General features: G+C 38.3%; 1 protein-coding gene across 1 annotated transcript in view; it reads left to right on the top strand.

Moving 5' to 3' along the window:
- Window positions 1-577: 577 nt before the first annotated feature.
- LOC122720933 (slit homolog 1 protein) overlaps window positions 578-10,786 on the top strand; it is a 120,483-nt gene continuing 110,274 nt past the window's right edge. Inside the window, exon 1 of the mRNA XM_043948047.1 lies at window positions 578-705. The gene's annotated coding sequence lies outside the window, so the exon portion shown is untranslated. The remainder of the gene's footprint in view (window positions 706-10,786) is intronic.

Genomic DNA, 10,786 nt, shown 5'->3' with positions numbered 1-10,786 from the left:
TGCATCCAACACACCGCCCGTGTGTTGTAATTGACGTAGGCTGACGTAGGATCAGTCTATAAACCAACAGCGGAATAGCCTTCGGTGCCGTGATAGATAACGAGTCAATCGTTAAACATTCCTGCTCAATAACTCGAGAAATGAATATATAATAACATCTACCGAATCACGAATGCATCGATTAATCAAAATCTCAAAAATTTCAAAAATTTCGCAATTATGTATGGAAAAAAGCCAAATAGCCCGAAATACTTCCCCTTACAATACTCGTTCTACCTTGCTCGAAACGCGTGGCGATACGGAAGACAGCCCATTTTATTTGGCCGTGACGCAAGACACGGATGGATTAAGAATTGATGGAGAACACCATGGAGGAGAAGGTGGAGGAGAAGGTGGCGCGCGAAGAAGAAGGAGGGGGGAGGAAAACGGGGTGAGGCCGGTCGGGTAGGAGGGCGGGCGCAGGGCGCAGGTGCGAGGTCCTGGTGCTGGCCTCGGCGTCGGCGTGGTGGCGGCGGTCCGGCGTTGAGCGTACGCGCGTTGACGCGGCGGAAGCGCAGAGCGCGGCAGGAGTCCAAAGGGATCACGAGGGTCCGAAATCACGGTTGTTGTTCGCTCGCCGGTGGCCCGTCGCCGCTTGAACGACTCTTGACATGAGCCTCGGTTCCCGCGCGTCCGTCAGCTAGGGGAGCAACTTGCGGTTTAAAGGTCAGTGGATCGACACGATCGTGCCGAATATCCGTCCGTCCGTCCGTCCGTCCGTCACCGACACATTCGCTTCTCTTCCTCCGAATCGAGTTGCCTCGAAATCAGTCCGACCGATTGCTTCCGAGATCATTCATTTCGTTTATGAGTGCGAGCTTGTTAAACTTTTGAACGGAGGAGGAGGAGGTGGAAACAAGATGGGTCGAATCGGCGAAAGAAGAAGAAGAATCGAGCCCCGGCACTGTGGTGGCCGGCTCATAAGAAGTCTCGCCTCGTTGGAAGACGAGGGGGATTGATAAAGTGACAAGGAATCGTTCGATCGACGTTGATCCCTTTTGCTTTCGCTCGGCGTATATTCGCACTATTTTCTTCGTTGTTCGTCCTCGAGACTTCTTGTGAGTTGTACGCACAGTAGAGGTGTTCGATTCGGTACAGTGATGGTTGTCAGTGTGATCGACGCCCGTGAACAAGTGAGCACCTTTCGACACTCACGTTCCCGCGGGAAAATCGAGGAAAAGAAGTGAGGATCGTGTGTTCAGTGGACGAAACTGCGTTTCGACGTCGAGTGAATTATCCCTGGATTGTTCTTTGTACGCGAAAACATGTATCGTTCCGTCTATAGAGTTGAAAATCAGTTGGAGAGAGAGAGAGAGAAAGAGAGAAATAAGGAAACGTTAAAGTTTAACTTGGTATTGGGAAGAAATTAGGGAGGAAGGTGCATATTTGTTCACGGGATCGACGAATACCAGTCAGACACCTGTTACCGTTCTCGACGAGAGTTGAACCGGATCGAAGTTGGAAGTGGTGATAACGGGGATAACGGGGAAATTCGCCTCACGGAAGATTTTTCTCTAATTAAATTGTCTGCTAAAATTCACATCTTTGGGACTAATTACACCAGATTGAAACGGATGTGAGTAACTCGTTTCGTTTTCCTTTAAAAAGAAAAGAAAAAGAAAAAAAGTTTCCAAACGAACCTTCTTTTCTCTCGTCTTCCTCCGAATATACAATAACTTTGAAAAGATGCGTTTCTCTCGAGTGGAGAATCTTGTATATTTCCGGAAAGGAAAAGAGACCAAAGTTATTTCCAAGTTGCGCGAAAATTTCAAACACGTCATATTACGTTCGAACTACGTTATTACTAGGTGAAAAATAGAGAAATAGGTTGGGGCGAATTCTGTCGTGCGCGAGAATTTTAAAGGGCCCTTCTGAATTTCTTGAAACAAGAGTTATCGATCCGCGGGGTATCCTCTTGCACCTGGTGCAGAAAAAAAAAAAAAGGTATTCTTCGAAATGCGTCGCGCGAAAATTTTCGCGAAACTCGTCGATTCGTTCGAGAGCGTATCGATCGGTCGTCGAATTTGACGAAAGGAGCTGTTCGACAAAGGGAGTATTGTTGTTCTCGCGTTACTTGTTTACTCGCCCTTTTTTCCCCAAGAAATCGATCCGACATCGGCGATGTATCTACGTTACAGCGTCTTTCGTAATCCGCACGCAACGTAAAATAACACTTGCCTATTAACGACCAAATATCGATGCACTAGAAAAATTTCTAATCTCTAACTTCCTCGATTTTTATCGTCAATTAAAGCTGATCAAAATTAATCAAAAATTACCCACGCTCCCGTTTCGATCTACGATAAAACGATTCTTATCTAACCTCACTCCAGTTTCATCCACTTTTCTTCGTTAATTTCGAAATAAAAATAAAATCGAAATTAATGCGAATACCGTAACACAAATTTCACTTCATGATACTTTCTTAATACTAAATTCCATAATCTCGCCTATTCCATGATAGGTGAAAATTAATCTCGGTTACTAATTCAACGAGAGCATCGCGCGACGTGCGTGTGTTTCAGCGGTACGATGATTCGGCCGTAAACTCGGGTAGAACGAGAGCGATATCGATCGGGCGGCGAATATTCACCGAAATAAACGTACGACGAACCGAAGAAACGTACGACTCGGACGAACGGGTTGCGCGTAACAAGTGGCTCCGTCCTTCTGGCCTTTTCCATTACCCTCCATTGTTCGCTGCTTCGTCTCGCTTCAGTTGGTATTCCGGGGTACACAAGCGCGTGCATCGGGACATCCTTTCGTTCCGTACAATGGCGCACCTCGCGCGTCGCGTCTTTTTCGAGCTCAAATCGTTCGTTTTCGTTCCTCTCTTCTGCTCGATCGGTGGAACGAGAACGAAGCGATCGATCTTTTTTTTTCTCTCTCTCTCTCTTTGAGGAGAAGAGCGTGTTCAACGAATAAAGGGGTGACTTTTTTTCGTTGTCAGAGTTGAATTTTCGTTTATGAATGGCGATTAAAATGAAAGAAGGGTTTTTGTATTCTGGATGGAATATGTATAATTACGTTGATGAAAGAATTTTTTTAATTCTTGGTTAGATATGTATATATATATATATATTTTTGATAACGATCGAAACGAAATTTAATTGGGATGGTTCGTGAAAAAAAGTTTGAAATTTTATTTAAATAGGAAGGTATCGTTTACTTTTAATCCGATAAAATCGTTTTCTTCCGAAAAATGTCACATTTTCCAACGATCTACTGAAATTTAACGAGACGTCCTTTTGAAGCCAGTTTATCCATATTTTATTCCCAAGTACCTACTTGTGCTGCTTTCGGTGAAGAAATGTAATAATTGGCTCGGATTATCGCGCGATGTGACGATAAATTCTTGTCGAACTTTAGAACGGAATTGACTAGCCTTTCACTGTTGCAAAAACGCTGATCAGAAATTATTCATCTCGTTGACAAATCGAAATTAAACTAATAAAATCATCCAAATCTCCAAAGCCCACGTCTCCCAAAAACGAAATATTCATCGGATCAGAAAATCCTTCGAGTTTTTCCCGAATCCGCGCGCAGAGAAAGCGTGAAATTCGGCGATCGTCATCACAGCCACGAAGAATTTACCAATTTATGAATTATTTCTCCAAGATTCGTGTTTTTTCTCTCTCGTCATCAAACCGAATTTCCGCCACGCGGCCAAAGGCGAAGGGTGTGTCCGATTCCGAGTGTGCGTGCTCGCTCACGGTTGTTTGTTTAATCCCACGAGGCATCTGCAACATGGCCACCCACTTCCCGTTTTCGCCTATATCCAACCCTCTTCCCCCACATTCCCATTCAACCATCGCGCGACCTTTTCGATTTCACGCTCTTCTTCTTTTTCGCCAACGAGAGAGAAAATTGATTATCGCAGGGGGTCGGTGATGGTTTCGAACGATGCGTTTGTTATGCGAGACGAGGTTAAAATTTAGTGACAGGAGAAATCCTCTTTTGTGGATCGTGACGATCGTTTTGAGACACGAACACGTGGAATTGAAAGGGGATGGAAATTGTGTTCAAATTATATCGTTTGAGTAATAATCGATCACCAAAGATCGATACGACTTTGATACGAGAAAGAAAGAAGATTGGAGAGAAATTTCGACAGGATTGAGACAGGAAAGGAGAATGAGTTGGGGAACGGGTGAAGTCGTTTTTCTTCCTCGAATTTACTTGTCGACCGCAACTTATCTCAAATATTAATAGAAACTTGGTTGGAGGGAATCCTTCTTTCTTGAAAAGTATCGCAAAAATCCCCATCTTTTCACCCTTCGTAAGGACAACTTTTACCAGGATCAAATTATTCCGCTTTAAAGAAGATCGATCAAACGCTATCCCTGCTTGCTTAAATTAATAAATAAGAAGAAACTTGTTAGAACTTGAGGCAGAGAAATGATCCTAAAATTAAACCGGTAATTTCTGTTCAAACATTCTCTCTGTGAGATTGTTTGTACAGAGAATTTCACGAAAAAAAGAATAACGAGAGAAAGGTTGTCCCAATGGCGACAAAGGATCGTTTAAAAAATTCGTGCTTCGATTTCGACCCTCGCGCCTATTGTATTCACACACAACGATTCAAACGACGATTTGAAAAAAAAAAAAAAAAAATGAAAGGTACGAAACGTTTAGTTTGTTCGAAATTTTCGAGTTTACATACTACTAAATTTCCATCCTTCCGCTTAATTTCGTCACGATGGGAGTCACGAAGCTCGGTGACGCGAGTGCCAGTTAAAGTGACTGGAATATAATAACGGTATCGATCCTGTCTCAAAGGGTGTGTTTGCGTCCGTTTATACAAAGGGCCGAATACTCTGGCGCGAAACTTAATGAACGCTGTCACTGTGCCCCGCCATTTCACTTAAACGATATTAACCGAGTAACGAGGGACAGGAGGAGGAGGGGGAAAAAACGCGAGGGGATGAAATTTAAGGATGAGACGAATTTTCGAGACGAATTTTCCAGACGAATTGGAGATAGATTCGAAGAAAACGAAGTAGCGGAAAGAAGGGAAATTTTGGAGATTAAAAGTGAAGACAAATTTACGGCAAGGGTAAAACTTTGTTGGATAATAGACGGTGTCTGTCAAGAAAAATTAATTTTCGAAAATGATCTTTGATCTCACGGTGAAATTTGCATTTACCGTCTCGATTTAGTTCCAGCTTCTTTTTTTTTTTTTTTTTCCAAGATTAAACTTCATTAACCTAGTTCATAGACAGTTTCCGCTCGAACATCGTGATTAATTCCTCCACTCTTTAAGTCGAGTTTAAACAAGTCCCGCAAATATAAATATCTTTCCGACTTGTTTCCATCTCCTCCCAATTTTCTCTACTCGAAATTAAACCAGCATTTCAAACGAATCGACGATCGAATTTTCGTGTACAACGTTTCTTCCATCTTGGAAAGGATAATTCTGTTTGTTTCCTTTTTCTCCTTTGGTGGAGAAGACAATGCAAAATTATCAGAGAGAGACGCGGAACACGCGAAATTAAATGTTCCCAGAACCAAGAAAAGTAACTCGTTATGACGGTTAACGTCGCGACATAATTGCGTGACCACCGAGTGGACAAAAATGCTAAATATTTCTGCTTTCGGTGGTAAGATAAAAAGGAAACCACGCTGATTATGGAAATAATCTGCGGTGGAACTAGGAGCGGGTTTTAAAGTCTTATCTTTCTTTTTTTTTTTTTTTTTTTGCCCGGAGGAAGCTGTCTCTCGTTTTCGTCTCTCGATATTAGAATAATGATATTAAAGAGAATAACCTTTTGTGGAAACACGTGTTTGATAACACGTGTTTCGTGAACAATTGGCGATCACGATATAACGCGAGGATAAAATTTGTATTAAGAGAAATAAAAAATATATTCAAAGAAGAAATTTTTTAAAAAGCCGGAACATCGAGTAATAACATCGTGAATATTTAGAGATGGAATATGTAGAAAGAAAAAAGAAAAGAAATTTTTGAAATTCAAAGCACGAAACAATTATTCCCATAATTATAAATGTTTGGAGAAGGGATATGAAACAAACATGAAAATTCAAGAGAAAAGTTTTCTATTTTTCCGAGAATATTATGTAGCACGAGATAGTATCAGATTTTTTTTTTTTTTTTTTTTTTACAGAACATACGCGACTTGTCGATATTCTTTCTTTCTTTCATCTGTACTACCATCGAGAAAAAAAGGCTCGCTTCGTTTCCTCTAAAAGTTTTTCGCTTTATCGGTCTAAGTTTTCTTTCTCGTCCAACGGAAAATCCTAAATGTAAATGGGAATCGAGGGGACGACTAAAATAGCGGAGGAGTTGAACTTTTACGACGTTGACATTTCTCTTATTATCGATCGTTCCCAAGGAAACGATGGATATTGTAATATATGCCTTGCATGCATATCGTTTAAATCTACTCTTCTTCCCAACAAACATTTTTTCCCTTAAATCTTTTTCGGAACGGAATAAATTAAAAGCGAAATATTCGTAATAACAATCAATAAAATAACGTAACTATTTGACTGTTTTAAAAAAAAGATTCCAAGATACAAAAGTAAAATTGTTGATATTAGATATATTACAATAGAATTGTAAATCGCAAATGATTCCAAAATAGGCAAAGAAAAATGTGTAAAAGAAAAATGTATCGCTAAATCGTAAGTCTAAAGAATAATTAGAATCGCAGAGGAAACGAACGAACGTCGATCTTTCATTAAGGCGAAAACTCGAAATCAGGAAACGTGAGTTCGAACAAAACGATTTCGCGTTGAACGCTTCCGCGAACGTTGTTTCGTTGAATATATCGATCGTTCCAAGTATTCATCTGTTTCCAAGATGAATACCGTAATATATCTTTCATATCCTCACACCGGAAGTTACTTCACGTCTCGATTCGACAGGTGAACGTTTCCATACAAATTCGTCGTTACGACACAAGAACTTTTCAACATTTGTATTTGTAAAAAAAAAAAAAAAAAAAAAAAAGAAAAGAAAAGGAAAGAAAAGGAAAGAAAAGAAAAGGAAGGAAAGAAAAAGAAGAAAAACAAGTGTTAAAGGTTATGTGAAAAATACCAAAGCAACTTCTGAATTATGAAGTTGCGAGAATGCGGATGCACTCGTACATCCAGCCTCTATTCTTTTCTCCGGTTTCCATTCTTTATGAGATTTATGATCCGGAATTTCTAAAGACTAGAATTTTCTTTGGAATTAAAGATTCTAGAATTTCAAGATTCCTTCGTGGTTTAAAATATATATTTTTACTTTTGAAAAATTGTAGAAAAATTCCAATTTCTTTGGAATTTTTTTTTTTTTTTTTTGGAAGCGAAAACGAGTTTCCACGATTTAAAATTTATATTTATATTTTGGAAGAATCTTCGAATTTTCTGATAAAATTTCCCCATTTTAATTTGGTCCGCTTCGGTCGAAAAAAAAAGAAATGACAATCTACGATTAAAGCGATCCTATTTTATCGCAATTCCATGGTAAAAAACATGGTAAAAAAAAAAAAACCACGTTTTAAAATGTAATTCACTATAAGCTCGCTCGTAGAAATAAACAATGAAATATGTTATCCAAAAATACCGAAGGCAAATTGCGCGATCGAAAAGCGAATTCAAATTATTATAATTTCAATTTTGCAAGGATCCAATATTCTTCTTATTCGAGGAATAAATTGGAACGATTATCGTGAAATAAACGACAAAGACAATGAACGATACGATTAATCAATATTATTAATCCACCGTTGTTTATCGAGCCGGTTCGAAAAATTAAAATTCGAAAATTATGAAAATTGGCCGCGCAAATTTCGACGCATCGACGCTTTGTCCTCGTTTTCGAGCAACAAATTCGAATTTCGGTGTGGCCGATACGACTTAAAAATCAATATTCAATTACTCGTAACACCGCGTAATTACATTTAACTTTGGGGACGAGTTAATTGCGCTGGCGTCGAAAAGACCGATCGAAACTAACGAGTCGAATTTTTCGTCGAGTTGTCAGATTCATAGAAAAGAAAAAAAAAAAAGAAAAAAAAAAGAAAGAAGGAATTTCTATTAAATATGGAAGGAAATTCCATAGATTGTTTCACGATTGGATGAATAGTTTCGAATTAAAAAATCCTTTCGATCGATTCGAAGCGAAAATTAAAATGAAATTTATGCGTTTTATTTGAAGAGTGTGCAATATCCTGATTGTTTCTGAGATTAAAAAAATTGGAAATTCTTCGAAAGAGTTCAAGATATAAATAATCTTGAAATCTGGCCATGGATGTTAAAAAGATGACTCGGAAATCTAACTAATCGTGCAACGATCTTGAAATTTAAAGATTTGGATGGATTTTGATATTTAAAAACGATTTATCGATGAAAACGGGATAGAAGAATATATATTTGAGATTATTCGTTAATTTTAAAACGTAATTAAAATCGTAGAACGAAAAATGATGAATCAAAATTTAACGCTGCTTCGAGTAACAAAAGCACAACATTTGAAGCTTCAACCTTACATATCATGTTCGTGTTCGCGATAACAAGTAACTTCGTTCCACGAAACACGGATCTAACCCACGAAATTTCCGAAATTCCAATCGCGTGCATTAATTAATCTTAACGTTCGAAACGTTGCTACTCGTTGATCAAATTCCAAGAGATATTTTATAATTATTCGTTACGAAATATCGCGGGAGAAGAAAAATTTTAAAAGCGATCTTTACACTAAAAATGATTGGGATTATCTTGTTTCGAAACCCGGTGCGATTCTCGCGTTTACGAAATTTATTTATACGCGGTTTATTGAAAATAGTTGGTTTTTATGGCGCATTACTAAAAGCTTGTAACAGCATCGTAAAAAGTAACAACCTTCGTTGATTCACCCATCAACCTCCCTCCTTCCCCCTCCATCCTCCATTCTTTTTTAAAACTCGCTCATACTTTCTTAAAATCAAATTATTCCTTACATCTTCTCTTTTATCCCTCAATTTTTTTCCTTTCTTTTTTTCCTTTCTTTTTTCGCTCTTAAAAAAAATAATCATCCTCATTTTAATTACACTCGCGTGACTGTGTACCTAATTAATACGCGCCGTGTACCACGTGATCCTGCTTGGCTACGCTGAATTATTTAGACAAGTTAATTGCCATTTATATCTAGGTTGTCGGTGTCCCGAAGTATAATTTTCTTCAATTAAGCGTTTCAATATTTACGAGGTCACGAGGCATGAACATTTTTATACTCAGACGGTTAAAAGTTTAGCGGGTTACCATCCATCATAGCTGGAACGTTTTTAAAGGGAAAAAGATGTTATTTTATCAGCGGAGGGGTTACTACCTCCTAAAAATTATGGACTCTTTTCTTTTACGATCTTATAAGTATATTATGCATTCCATTTTCTTTACAGTAATTCAACAACTCGTATTACCATAGATATACCATTCATCTAAATTTATTAGAAATCTTCGCCAACCCTTCGTTTCGCGTACTATATATTCCCCCTCCCCCCGCTTCCTCTGTAATTACTCGTAAAAAAAAAAAAAAAAAAAAATACTCGCGGATCGAAACTATATTATTTATCCAAATTTGCACGGTATTCAAATATTATTCCGCGAACAATGCTTGTACGTGCGTAATTTTGCCGAGTTTACGGTTCGAAATTCAAATATTACATCGTCCTTGAGGCAAACCTTGGTTTCAACCAAGCTATGAGTTAGTTTCTCGAAATCCATAGTCGTAAACTGTGGACATCCTATTCCCTATAAAATTTTCAACCACACCGACTGTAATCCACCGACTGAACGTTAATCCGCGAATTACTTTTCCCATAACCACTCGAATGAAAAATCCCTTATATATATATATATATATATATATATATATATCGCGGTTGAATTTCTAGAATTCCATCGAGTCGTGAAATTCTACTTGCAGAAGTGGAAATGGAAATCCTAAAGATAATTTCCCTGTGATCGACGCGTGATAGAGTTTTAAATTCGAAACGACAACGGCCGATATGTAATTTAAACGAAAATTTCCACATTTCTGACGTGGAAACTACGAGTATATATACATATATATATATGTATATATGGAATGTTATCGGGGAAAGAAAACTTGGAAATGGTTCCCTATGATTTAAACCATATCCTTGAAGTAAAACTACGCGACTATAAACTCTTCGATTCGAAACGATAACGGACGATAGTTTAATTTGAAGGAAAGTTCGTTTCGTGAGTATGGAAATCATGTTTGCGGATGGAGGTTTTGGAATGGAAGTTGAGATGGAAACCAAGGTATAATAATCCTCGACGAAAAAACTTTCTAAATAAAAATATCCGATAGGATGACGAAAATAATTCTCTTTGTTATTCGGTATTTTTCCTCCGAATCTTGTTATTCTCTAAAAAGTAAAAAGTAAAAGGAAAAGAGAAGAGAAAAAAAAATCTTCAATTTTCGCTTGTTTCTTCACGTTTGACGTTTCTGAATATTATTTAAAACGGAGAGTTCTTCAGAAAGAGGCAGACCGTTTATTTGTATTTCTTTCTTAAATTGAGAGATCTTGGAAAGGCATCCCCGTGTAAAAAAATTTGCATCGGCAGACACTGTCACTCGTCTGCGAGAGGAGAGAATTCGCGCAATTTACCAGCAAAGATAAAAAGTAATATTGCTCTTTCTCCATTCGAAGTACGCCGACGAAAGAACGCGAGCATATTCAGGTAATAAATTATTACCTGAGCGAGAAAGGAACGATTTCTTATCAATCGCACT

The sequence above is a fragment of the Apis laboriosa genome, unplaced genomic scaffold (genome assembly GCF_014066325.1).
Source record: "Apis laboriosa isolate Shangri-la unplaced genomic scaffold, ASM1406632v1 scaffold13_cov153, whole genome shotgun sequence".
Classification (NCBI taxonomy): domain Eukaryota; kingdom Metazoa; phylum Arthropoda; class Insecta; order Hymenoptera; family Apidae; genus Apis; species Apis laboriosa.
This window is presented reverse-complemented; position numbering and strand designations above follow the sequence as displayed.